At 36.2% G+C, this 13,531-nt stretch overlaps 1 protein-coding gene across 1 annotated transcript in view; it reads left to right on the top strand.

Moving 5' to 3' along the window:
• The first annotated feature begins 8,384 nt into the window (after nt 1–8,384).
• Nucleotides 8,385–13,531, top strand: part of LOC127844753 (uncharacterized) — a 55,692-nt gene continuing 50,545 nt past the window's right edge. Inside the window, exons 1-2 of the mRNA XM_052375212.1 lie at nt 8,385–8,589; nt 12,379–12,443. The gene's annotated coding sequence lies outside the window, so the exon portion shown is untranslated. The remainder of the gene's footprint in view (nt 8,590–12,378; nt 12,444–13,531) is intronic.

The raw sequence follows: 13,531 nt of genomic DNA, 5'->3' as shown, positions 1-13,531 counted from the left end.
TTTTTTTTACAAGCCTTTAAAAAATCACTAAGCAAGTTTATATTTCAAATAATCATATATTTGTGTTGTGCATTATTATCAATTGCTGTTTTTAATTTTTATGAAAATCAGTGGACATATTTTTTTGCTTTGCATTTATTGCTGGTGTTTGTTACACGTTGTGATAATTTTTATGGTAGTGGGTAAACATTGATAGTGTACATTTATGGCTTAGATTTAGATTTTTTGAATGGTGAAGAGAATCCCTGTCATAAGGATACATATTTCATATTTTATATTTCAGCACCTTTTTTTCTTCATTTATTATTATGTATTGTGTAAGTATTGAATGACATTGATACTACTAATCATCAAATGCAGTTCATTTCTTGTAATAATAATAATTATTTTTTAATGTAGTTTCATATCATTATGTAATATAGTTTGTGTCTTTCATAATTCGAATACAGGACTGTTTGTGCATGTTGTTATGTCCTATACAATATGCTCATGATAGATGTAGTCATTTAGTTGTTTATTGCAAATGTCGTAAATGCTCAGAAGTGAATGTTGGACAAAAGATTGAATCTCTGACCAAAATGATTCCAGTTTGGAGGACTGAAAATCTTAGAAATATGCTAACGTAGTGCTGGTTTGAACTGTTTATATTGAATACGCACTGATTTCGTATATTTGCTCACTGTTCTCGGGTGTACATTTTACTGTTATATGAAAAAATAAATGCAGATTATTTTTATTAAAATATATTTTATTTAAAAGTTATAACATATGTATTGAAATATATTTACCGGTAAGCAACAAGTGAACTGTGAGAATACAATACCTCAGGAAATGACAGAATTGGGTGTTTATTAATTCGCTTCAGGGTTAGCTTTCGTCACTTTTTACGAAAACGTCAATTGAAATCGCAAAATAGCGAGGCTGATATTACTTGAAAAAAAAGAACTATCATGCATATTTGCTGTTTTAAGATGTGTCACAAAATTTCCCAAACAGCCGAAGTCGGCTATAATTTCGGTATAAACAAGCGAAGAAATTAACCTGTAGATAATGTTCTTGCCGGTTATGTTATTGGACATATTGTATGTCAAATGTGCCTTATTTGTATTACAATTAAGACGATGCTTATTTGCCAGAAAGCGTTGATTTCAAATTCAAAACAAGCAATAATCATACTTAATACCAAAATACAAAACAAACAAGAATGACAATACAGTGAAATATTAATGTCCAAATAAAAAGCCTCTGATGTGCCTAAAGAGTTTAGTATTGCCAACTTCATTCAAGTGCACCGTATCGGTGTGGTAATCTGCTGGAAATCGAATCTTTTTCAGTTCTATTACACACGCGTTTTTGTTGAGACAGTCATTGATTTTGTTTCGCTGTGCATTGACACATTTCTTTGTCATTGCACGGTCCTTCGGAAAATAACCCCGCCCACAAATTTTGCAGAAATGCACGTGTGTGGTTCCGGCTTCGTGGAGCTGCGTCTGTAGCCTTAGTAGAGACGACACAATGTCCGCAGGCGACGAACTAGTGCAGATGTCGTTTCCACCCAGAACCACCACGACAACGTGCGGCTGTAATCTCTTCACTTCCTGTAGCAACTCGACGTCAGGACGTGCTGCTGGCATACCCCCCTTAGCGAAAAATCGCAATTCTACAGGCATCTGAAATAAATGCAAATTCCATTGCAAATATGGAAGGTACATGTATGGCATTATGAAAGGAGCATATGAATTATACGATAATTTTCAGGGTTTCAGTAGGTTTATTTGTGGTTATTTTGATTAGAAGTAATACATGAAGTTTAAAGGTCATGTAAACACCTTTAATTCACATATAAACGCGATTAATGTGATCCAATGTTACTAAATACTATAATTAAATTGCAAAGATGCATTCAGTTAATGCACGACTTCATTACCTTTAAATCATAATTACAGTGACGTCCAAGTCGTTTAACATAACTGTCACCAAATATAGCTATTCTTCGAGAGGAAGCCATGATGTACTATGCAAGGTAGTGAACGTGATTTCGGTTGTATTACAAGTGCAAGTGCGACAGGTGTTTATATACAAATAGCAGATAACTGAGCATATTTAATTTCAACATAACTGCAGACAATTTCACACGAGCCGCACTTTTTCAAACAATAATGAAAGGAACCGTTCTTGACACAACTTCTCATCATTAACAACTTTTGAACAGAAGGCCGGTACATAACACATGGCTTGAGATAATTAAATGAAAGTGCGAAAATCTATTCCCAAACTGATTTGTACGGAGTGCATAGTTTTTGTGTAATTAGTAATAGGTTATATCCTATGGCCTTAGAAGATTGTACTGTATGATATTCAAATTGGGTGCCTTCGTAAATACACTGTTTAGACCACTTCGAGTTTTCCACTGTTTTCTTTATACACTGTTGATTTTTGTACAGCTTTTCCTTTTGTTATCAACGAACGTTAATTAGTAGTTACGTCCAAGAAAAGTTCAAAGTTGATTGCATAAAACAGTGTACAATGTCTCTGGCATTTCATTAACATACATACATACATTGATCAATTGGTAGAACAAAATACATCCATTTAACATGAGCAGCGATAAAAGATTATTATAAGTACCGAAACGCACGGTTTATTACAATGTAGTTCAGTTCTTAGCTGCTGAGCGCACATAAAACTATGTTTGCCTCATATGTATCGCGACGTTTTCTTGATACCCTTTCTATGAACGGCCATCAGTTCACAAATACATTATGTCAATGAGCCCTCTTAATTCAAGTATTCAAAATGTGTTGCAAAGTTTATAAAAATGCATTTTCAGTCAGTCAGTCAGTCAGTCAGTCAGTCAGTCAGTCAGTCAGTCAGTCAGTCAGGTCGTCAGTCAGTCAGTCAGGTCGGTCAGTCAGTCAGTCAGTCAGTCAGTCGTCAGGTCGGTCGGTCGGTCGGTCGGTCGGTCGGTCGGTCGGTCGGTCGGTCGGTCGGTCGGTCGGTCGGTCGGTCGGTCGGTCGGTCGGTCGGTCGGTCGGTCGGTCGGTCGGTCGGTCGGTCGGTCGGTCGGTCGGTCGGTCGGTCGGTCGGTCGGTCGGTCGGTCGGTCGGTCGGTCGGTCGGTCGGTCGGTCGGTCGGTCGGTCGGTCGGTCGGTCGGTCGGTCGGTCGGTCGGTCGGTCGGTCGGTCGGTCGGTCGGTCGGTCGGTCGGTCGGTCGGTCGGTCGGTCGGTCGGTCGGTCGGTCGGTCGGTCGGTCGGTCGGTCGGTCGGTCGGTCGGTCGGTCGGTCGGTCGGTCGGTCGGTCGGTCGGTCGGTCGGTCGTCGGTCGGTCGGTCGGTCGGTCGGTCGGTCGGTCGGTCGGTCGGTCGGTCGGTCGGTCAGACAGACAGACAGTCAGTCAGTCAGTGCGAATAGTGAGTTTTTGCTTTCTACATGCAATGTACACGCCGAGAACCTATTTTTGTATTTGGGGTCCATTTACTGGATTGGTAGTACATTGCATTGAACTGTACTATTGCAGGCCTATTACGGACAGTTTATGATTAAGTGTGCTATAGAAACACTGCATGTATTGTGCACGCCGAGAACCTATATTTGTATTTGGGGTTCAAATTAACTTTGGATTGGTAGTACATTGCAGTGCAGTGTTTAATAACACTTTGTTGACGTCTGTACACTAGTTGCATCACGTGAAAAACAATGCTCCGCAATTGCTCACTATACGATAATACAAGATCAAAGAATAGATCGCGTTTGTAAATATTTGTAAATAATTATATACGACACAAAATTACAAAAAAAATGCATTTAAACTAAATCGTTAAAATTATAGGACACGTATCGTTATTCACGCACGCATCGAGTTTCATCAGATCGTATATTGTACTTTTAAGAGGTCGGATTCGGGGATAAATAACATGAATATTGTGTGCTAGTCTCGTCTAGTATAAACATACAAACACAATGCTTTTATATAATTGTATATTTGCTAAATATTTGAATATATTTTAATCTCGTAATTACAAAAAAAGTACAAAAAGAAAACAATAAAAAAATATTAAATTAAACATTTGCAGTTGTACATAGAAATAAGAAATGTTACATTGATTCATTGATAACACATTCATATATTTGTATGTACGTGCGATTAATATATTCATAATTTGTATAAGTATTATTTTTTAATGTTTTCAATGTTTATCCACTTGACAAAACCAGGTATGATACATGTAGCAAAAGCATTTATATCATATTGACGCATGTGCGCAGCGGGTAATCAGATTCCCCGCTGCGGTATTCAGATTATCATCTTCAATCGGAGGCAATTTAATTAACACCCCGCTAATAAGATAACAGGATTAACAGCTTCAATCAGTTGTGATTTAATTAACACCCCGCTGATAGTTTACCTGTGTATTCCGTAGATATTTCTATCATGAATTAAATGAAACACAAGTTAAATGCCCCATCTTTTATATTTCTTTATTAATTTTAATGGTAATCATACCTGGGTTTTTTATCATTGTTCACCTTTGTTATAACAAGCATGATCTTGAATTATGTAACACCTTCTTTGCATATGAATATGTACAACTGTTGTATATACATTTTTCTATTTTTTCATTCCATTGTTCTTTTCTTATTCTAACTTTACAACCTTCTTTGCACATGTATATGTAACATAGTTGTATATATTTTTCTTTCGTTTTAAATTCTGTCTTTCTATCTTTTATTCTAATTTTACTACCTTGATTGCATATGTATATGTAACATAGTTGTATATATATTTATTTCATTTTTTTATTCTATCTTTCTATCTTTTATTCTAACTTTACTACCTTCTTTGCACATGTATATGTAACTTAGTTGTATATATATTTTTTCTTTTTTTAATTCTATCTTTCTATCTTTTATTCTAACTATACTACCTTCTTTGCATATGTATATGTAATATAGTTGTATATATATATATATATATATTTTCAATATTTGTACTGTATGTTTTTGTGATATGTACCACTTATTATGTATTATATTTTAATATACACATCCGGCCAAAAAGCCGGTGTATGTCCTGGATTTTTTTTAAATATTATTACATTCTACTATATTCTGATTTGGAATTGAGGATAACACATTCATTGACAGACAAGCTTGTCTAAAGCTGTGCAGTTTTATTTCAAAACAACATCTGCAAATTTTAACGTCTTATTTATATAGTTCGGCCTATGTTTTTTGTATTTTCTCGTTTAAATATTTGGGACTATTTCGGCCTATTTTTTTTATTTTTTTTTTCGAAATTCAAAATTTGGCTCTTTCAAGAGGTGGCCTCCACGTGGCAAGAGCTGGGCAACATATTCATTATGTTGGCAAACAACCTCATGTATAAATAGAGAGAACTTGAGTGCTATGCGGTGATTCAGTGCTGTGCAGGGGAGATGTGTATGACTGATTTCTACAAAATAAAATAATTTTCTTGGCACTTGACGGTTTGTACAGCGGTTTAAGTTCTTGTGTGGATTTACCGAAATCCCCGCTAAGAGGCAACATATGCTTGCTTAATAATTAACATTAATATCATTATTATTATCTACTATAAGAAAGCACTATAATGCTTTCTTTTTGCCACTTGAATGCCACAACGTATTCTTAGTAATTAATACTAATATCATTAAACTTGTTGCTTACCGGTGTATTGATGCAGTCGATAACGAGCACCCCGCCGGGACTACAGTAGGGTGCTAATACACACGTGTACTGGGTGCAATACCCGATCCAAGCAACGACGTGTCAGAACGGGGATTTCGGTAATTCAACCTGTTTAAAATACGCTCGCTCATAAATCGAAATCACCGTTACTCCGATAAACGATCATAATTTATCATGCTTATGTACAAAGTAATAACAGTTGAATGTTTCCAATTTTTGAACAAGAAGTAAATTGCTGCATCGCATCCATTAAAATATGAGTCAGAAACGGGATCTAGGAAATCTAGGTAATTCTACATTTTAGAATTACCGAAATCCCCGCTAAGAGGCAGCGTATGGTGTCAAGAGTGCTTAAAAATTAATAATAATACCAATATCATTATTTGTTAAATTGTACATTAACAGTTATGCGATGCAAAGAAACAATCATACCGATGACATATTGACCCTATAAGGCGCAAATATGGAGGATTTCGGTACTCGGCGGGCGAGTGTAGAATTACCGAAATCCCTGGCATAAGTGATAATTTTTCAACAGAAGTCACCAAAGGGAATATTGTTGATAGTTTTTTGTCTGTCCGACTGATTTCTACAATAAGTAAGCACTATAATGATTTTTTGAACTCTTGCAGGTTGGTACAGTTGGGATTTCGGTACCGGCGCGCGTCTATGCTCTTGTGTAGAATTACCGAAATCCCCGCTAAGAGGCAGCGTATGGTGTCAAGAGTGCTTAAAAATTAATATTAATATCATTATATGTACATTAACAGTTATGCGATGCCAAGAAACAATCATACCGATGACATATTGACCCTGTAAGGCGTGAATATGGGGGATTTCGGTACTCGGCGGGCGAATGTAGAATTACCGAAATCCCTGGCATAAGTGATACTTTTTCAACCGAAGTCACCAAAGGGGATATTGTTGATAGTTTTTTGTCTGTCTGACTGATTTCTACAATAAGTAAGCAATATAATGATTTTTTTACTCTTGCAGGTTTGTACAGCGGGGATTTCGGTACCGGCGCGCGTCTATGCTCTGGTGTAGAATTACCGAGATCCCCGCTAAGAGGCAGCGAATGGTGTCAAGAGTGCTTAAAAATTAATATTAATATCATTATTTGTACATCAACAGTTATGCGATGCCAAGAAACAATCATACCGATGGCATATTGACCCTGTAAGGCGTGAATATGGGGGATTTCGGTACTCGGCGGGCGAATGTAGAATTACCGAAATCCCTGGCCTAAGTGATAATTTTTCAACCAAAGTCACCAAAGGGGATATTGTTGATAGTTTTTTGTCTGTCTGACTGATTTCTACAATAAGTAAGCAATATAATGATTTTTTTGACTCTTGCATTTTTGTACAACGGGGATTTCGGTACCGGCGCGCGTCTATGCTCTGGTGTAGAATTACCGAGATCCCCGCTAAGAGGCAGCGAATGGTGTCAAGAGTGCTTAAAAATTAATATTAATATCATTATTTGTACATCAACAGTTATGCGATGCCAAGAAACAATCATACCGATGGCATATTGACCCTGTAAGGCGTGAATATGGGGGATTTCGGTACTCGGCGGGCGAATGTAGAATTACCGAAATCCCTGGCCTAAGTGATAATTTTTCAACCGAAGTCACCAAAGGGGATATTGTTGATAGTTTTTTGTCTGTCTGACTGATTTCTACAATAAGTAAGCAATATAATGATTTTTTTGACTCTTGCATTTTTGTACAACGGGGATTTCGGTACCGGCGCGCGTCTATGCTCTTGTGTAGAATTACCGAAATCCCCGCTAAGAGGCAGCGTATGGTGTCAAGAGTGCTTAAAAATTAATATTAATATCATTATTTGCACATTAACAGTTATGCGATGCCAAGAAACAATCATACCGATGACATATTGACCCTATAAGGCGCAAATATGAGGGATTTTGGTACTCGGCGGGCGAATGTAGAATTACCGAAATCCCTGCTAAGAGGCAACTTATGCTGTCAAGTGTGCTTAATAATTAACATTAATATTATTTTTTGTACGTTAACATTCAAGCAAAGCCAAAAACCAAGCATACAAATGATATTTTTGACACTTTCAGATGTAAATATTGGGGATTTCGGTAGTCTGTGGGCGAATGTAGAACTACCGAAATCCCCGCTACAAGTCAATATTTTTCAAAAGAAGTGGGATATTGTTGTTAAGTTTTTTGTCTGTACCTCTTCTTTCTAATATCAAAAAGCCACTCTGAGGATTTTTTGACACTTGAAGGTCTTAACAGCGGGGATTTCGGCACCTAATCGTGCGTGTGCAAATATGCACTATGAATTCATTCTCGGAGTCCCAATAATAATATTTATATTTAAGTTTTTCACTACCAAACTGGGATAAAAACCATGTTTCATCTGTAAATTCATGGTATTTTGCAATAATCTATACTAATATCCGCAGTATTTTGATAAATAATGAATATTATTGGGGATGTCTGGGGATTTCGGGGGATTTCGGTAATTACGGGGATTTCGGTATTTCTACACACACCGAACTTTTGCTAATACCGATTGTCGCATTGTCCGGATCCTTTGACTAGGCGGCATGTGACAACTTTGCACTGTTCTCAATTTAGTAGGTTCTGCATTATTACAAAGTGCACATATATATATATATATAATATAACTACATTCTTTGATCACATTTCACTCACTTGCTTTGATATTATTTATGCATGTTAGGGAATATATAAGCATTAGCTTATTAGTATTTGACGTAATTTCGGATTTGATAATTCGGATGTTTAAATTTTAATAACAATATACTGTGTTAACTTCTACAGTCTTCTCTCTATAATCTCGACATCGCACAATTATCTTGATTTTCTCCATATGTCGAGGTAAGCTAAATGTCCCAACTTTTTTCCTTCTTTATCTATATTAATAAACATATCTCGATTTTCATTATCTCGAATAATTCTCGATATAAAAATTGGTCCCTAGTCCCGATTTTATAGTATTTACTGTGGTTTATCTTGAAGTGCGAATAACTGTCCCAGTGTCGGCAAAGGTGAGAAATTTTTTCTTTGATACTTGACTGTTTCGCTTCGCCCACCTGCTCCCGATCGGTCCTACTAAATGCTACTAAGACGCACAAAGACACACACAAACGCACAAAGTCACACACAGACATACAAAGTACTCATTATATTTTATATGAGCTTTAATATCATGCAAATATTTTGTTCAACAAGAGTGGAGTATTTAAAGGATTGGTATGTAAAATATAATAGTGCTATTGAACACACCATGTTTAAATATCGCTTCATAAAAATTGTCATTGCTGAATCTAGTTTAACAAAATATGTGCACAAATATTTTTTGTAATATCAGGGGTTTTTTTTAGAAAAAGGGGAAGACGCTGGACGCTGGGTAAAGGGGAAAATCGAGCGCGAAAGAGACATATTTGGGGAAAAAATAAAAACTGTTCATTTCAATGTCTATAACTCACCTACAGACTTCAGGTTTTTTTTAGAAAAAGAGGCATGTCTCTGACCTTTTTGTTCTTAAACACATGGACAAGTATGATATTAAAGTCAAGGTCCTAAATAAGTTGCAGGTGTAGATCTAATAATGGGAAATGTTTTCAACTGGGGCCGGGAAACGATGTCAATATTATGATTTCAATTTCATGATGAATGGGTTGACGATCTAGATCTGCTACAGTATTGGAAGGGAGAGGTGCGGCAGCTGCCGATTGTCTACTTACACAATAATCCGACAGTATTAATCGATGTTGATTACATGTACCTCCGAATCCTGCTGGGTTTCAACGGTTTTTGATGATTCATTCTTAAAAAATGCGTTAACGCAATTAATATTTTCCGAGTCCAAACGTTTTATTTTGTTGGTGTATTTTTGAACGCCAATTGTGAGACTTTTTTCTGTTTTAACGTCATAGCTTTCACATAACCCGGATGAAAATTCAACTGGTTTCCGGTAATTAATTGACGAAACACCCTTCTCCCGCAAGACCGGAATCCAGTAAAATAGTTGCATGATTAATACGATTAGTTGCCCGGTTTCCATGACGTAATTTAAGAGCTATATATGGAATCACTGGGATTCCCAGATTTGAGTGTTCGTCGGGAGAGAGAGAGAGAGAGAGCGAGATCGTTGTACATGGTACAAATTGGATAAGTGTCGACTTCCCAAAAGAAAAAAAACCATTTCTTTGAGGGTAAAATATTATATTTTGGTGAAAAATTATATTTTTGGAGGGGAAATGGTATTTTTAGGGGAAAAATTCTGGTAGGGGAAGACGCCGAATATCCGCGTCACTTTCTTAGTAAAAAAAACCCCTGAATATATAATATTAAGTATAAATAATGAGTATTATGTATGTCTGTGACATATAGTGCTGCAACAATATACCGGTATATCGGTATATATCGCAATACGCAATCTGCATATTGTATTGCGATACGATTTTCATCATACCGGTACGAAAATTTTACAACATTCATTCACATTTCGTCCAGAAAAGCCATCCGAAATAATGATAACAAAGTAAACAAAACAAAGTAGTGTAAATATTTTTTTTTCCGTAAAAATAACATTCTGAAAGTGTATGATACGGAGTAGCGTTGTTACATCGGAGCATTCGTCGATGCTTTTGAACAGATTATCGTTGAATTAATTGCGAACAGCTGTAAATGATTCCTTCGATTCTGAATTGAGCATTATTAAATTTGTAATGCGACAATAAAAAACTCTAGCGTCAAATAAAAAGTGCTTTATCCTTTGTCTCAATAAAAAGCGCGCGAAAATTATACAGACATGTAGAATGTCGCATGGAAAGTATGGGTGTATTTTGTGTTGTATAAAAATGGGAACATCACGTCAGGTGAATTACGCGTGTTCAGTGGAAAAAAACGCCCCGGTTGGACGTTATTTCATCACATCTTTAAATAGTAACAAATGCCAAAATGTATTTGATACCTAAGAAAATTTGCAAATGTTTGTGTTTCTTGTTATTCTTGAGCACATTTATAGTAAATATTTACCAGAATTTGCTTTAAAACTGGAATATACGGGATTAACGGGTAATTGGCAAGTTATAATTTTGGTACAAGTTAGCAATATATTGCGATATATTGCAATACGGGTTTTGAACTGACAATATATTGCAATACGGTTTTTGGCGTATTGTTGCAGCACTAGTGACATATGTATGATGGTGTCCCCTCTCTAATTGAAGTAGTTTTCATCTGATCTTCATCAAATTTGGTCAGAAATTGTGTCTAAATGATATCTAGGTCAAGTTTAAATATGGGTCATGCCGGGTCAAAAACTAGGTCACAAGGTCTCTTAGTGCATTTCAAGCATTTAGCGTGGTGTCCGCTCTCTAATTGAAGTAGTTTCCATCTGATCTTCACCAAATTTGGTCAGAAGTTATGTCTAGATGATATGTAGGTAAAGTTCAAATATGGGTCATGGTAAAGTTATCATGTTGTCCAAAACCTTCAAACGGGCGTATCTTGTGACAGTTTGGCTCTCTTGTTAATTATTTAAAAATTCCTTTTTTTTGTACATGCACAAACGTGAGATAAACAACAGCAATAGAATCCTTGAGGAACAAACTGTATTGTTACTCGTCAATAGATCTGATAATTGGATCCCGTTTAGCCTACTGCGGGTTAATAAGACTAATCATAGCCCCATTAACATTGGTAATTGGGGCTATATAGGAGTCACTTTGTCGGTCTGTCGGTCTGTCCTGAAATTTCATCCGATCTTCATCAAACTTGGTCAGAAGTTGTATGTAGATGATGTCTAGGTCAAGTTTGGGTCATGCCAGGTCAAAAACTAGGTCACCGGGTCACTTAGTGTGTTTTTAACTGAAAGTTTTGTCCGGACCATAACTCATTTATCGTTAGATTTTAAAATGACTAGGTACATTTGTTCACCATCATGGGATGATGTGTCGTGTGAAAAAAGAACGTTGATATCTCAAAGGTCAAGGTCACACTTGGTGTTCAAAGGTCAAATGCTTGTCCGGGCCATAACTTTGTCATTTATTGTGAGATTTTAAAATCATTTGGCACATTTGTTCACCATTATTGGACGGTGTGTCTCGCAAAAGAATTACGTTGATATCTCTAAGGTCAAGATCACACTTTAAGTTCAACGATCATAAATGAGCTTGTCCGGGCCATAACTATTGTTCATTGTGAGAATTTAAAATCATTTGGCAAATTTGTTCACCATCATTGGACGGTGTGTTGCGCGAAAGAATTACGTCGATATCTCCAAGGTCAAGGTCACACTATGAGTTCAAAGGTAAAAAATGGCCATAAATGAGCTTGTCCGGGCCATAACTATGTCATTCATTGTGAGATTTTGAAATCATTTGGCACATTTGTTCACCATCATTGGACGGTGTGACGCACGAAAGATTTACGTCAATATCTCCAAGGTCAAGGTAGCCACGACTAAAAATAGATTTTTTTTTAAACAAAGGGGGTTAATTTTATAAACAAATCAGTTCAGTTTGACTTGTCTCCCTTTATCAGACTTTTTTTTCATATTGAAAACCTGGTTTTGTGAAAATTTTGTCCCTTGTTTAAATTTTTCTTTTACTTTTGTTGAAGACGATGTAAATGTAATGTGCATTTTCCCTGTTTTAGCAGGTGTGTCAAGAAGAAGTGGTGCAGATTCATTCACATCAAATCAGAAATATGGTCAGTTTAAGGTAAGATACTTAAGTGGAAAATTATTATTAATATGATTATTATATGTATCAAATTGTGTACTTTGTATAGTATCAGGGATGAGATTGTTCCACAACTTCACACATTTCGGCTATTTTAGTTCCTATGAACATTTTTGAGATCGATGTAAATTCAAGAAGACATTTTGTGGGTGGGGGTAGGGCACTCTTTTTCCGAGTTTTGCACAGAGTTTTGCATTGAAAATGTATGGCCTAAATTTTACACTAAAATGCCCAAAGTGTACATAAAATCAAGCAGACTGGTTTTGCATGCTGTCATTATTGAGCATAAGCATTACATATTTTTGCTTACATTTATAATAAGTGCGAAATGAGTTGCCTGGATGTAGCCAGGTAAACAACAGTAAAATACCATAAACAATTCACTAAAAAAAGTTTAAATCAAAAGGTATCACTGTATTGATTGTAAACTAGAAATTGAATCAGTGGGTAAACACAAGTTTTATTTGCTTTAATTGGGTATAAAGTTAACATCAAGGAGAAAAATTGAAATAAAAATCATCATGAGAAGGTCATTCGAAAGTTTTTATCACTGGAAATATAAAACGAAATAATACTCTTTGTTTGGAAAGCCAGAACAGACTCCAAGAATGCCAGTGGTCACAAACAAATAAAGGAAAAACAGAAATTCACAATAAGGCCATATAATAACTAGTATATTAATAGCTAGCTGGTCAAATGCTGAGGTAAACGTGTTTTTTTGCCCCCGGTAGGGTGGTATATATAATATAAAAGTCACACTGTCTGTACGTCCGTCTGTCAGTCCATCCGCTTTCATTTTTCCCGATGGTTTTTAGGCAACGCTTTCAGATATTGAACTTATGTTAGTCTACCTACATGACTCACAGATGAAGTGTGAGTTGTTTTCTGGTCCATTGATTTTTGGCAAAGTGAAGGGCCTTGGATTTAAAAATTGTCTCTAAAATAGCTGCTGTGCGGCTTCAAAGCGCAGAAGGGGCCATTTTGTTCCACAAACACAGGTCTTGTTGAAGGAATTGTTTTCGCTTGGTACTATAGGGATCTAGATAAAAATGTATATAAAGGCTATG

Source organism: Dreissena polymorpha, chromosome 9 (assembly GCF_020536995.1).
Source record: "Dreissena polymorpha isolate Duluth1 chromosome 9, UMN_Dpol_1.0, whole genome shotgun sequence".
NCBI lineage: Eukaryota > Metazoa > Mollusca > Bivalvia > Myida > Dreissenidae > Dreissena > Dreissena polymorpha.
This window is presented reverse-complemented; position numbering and strand designations above follow the sequence as displayed.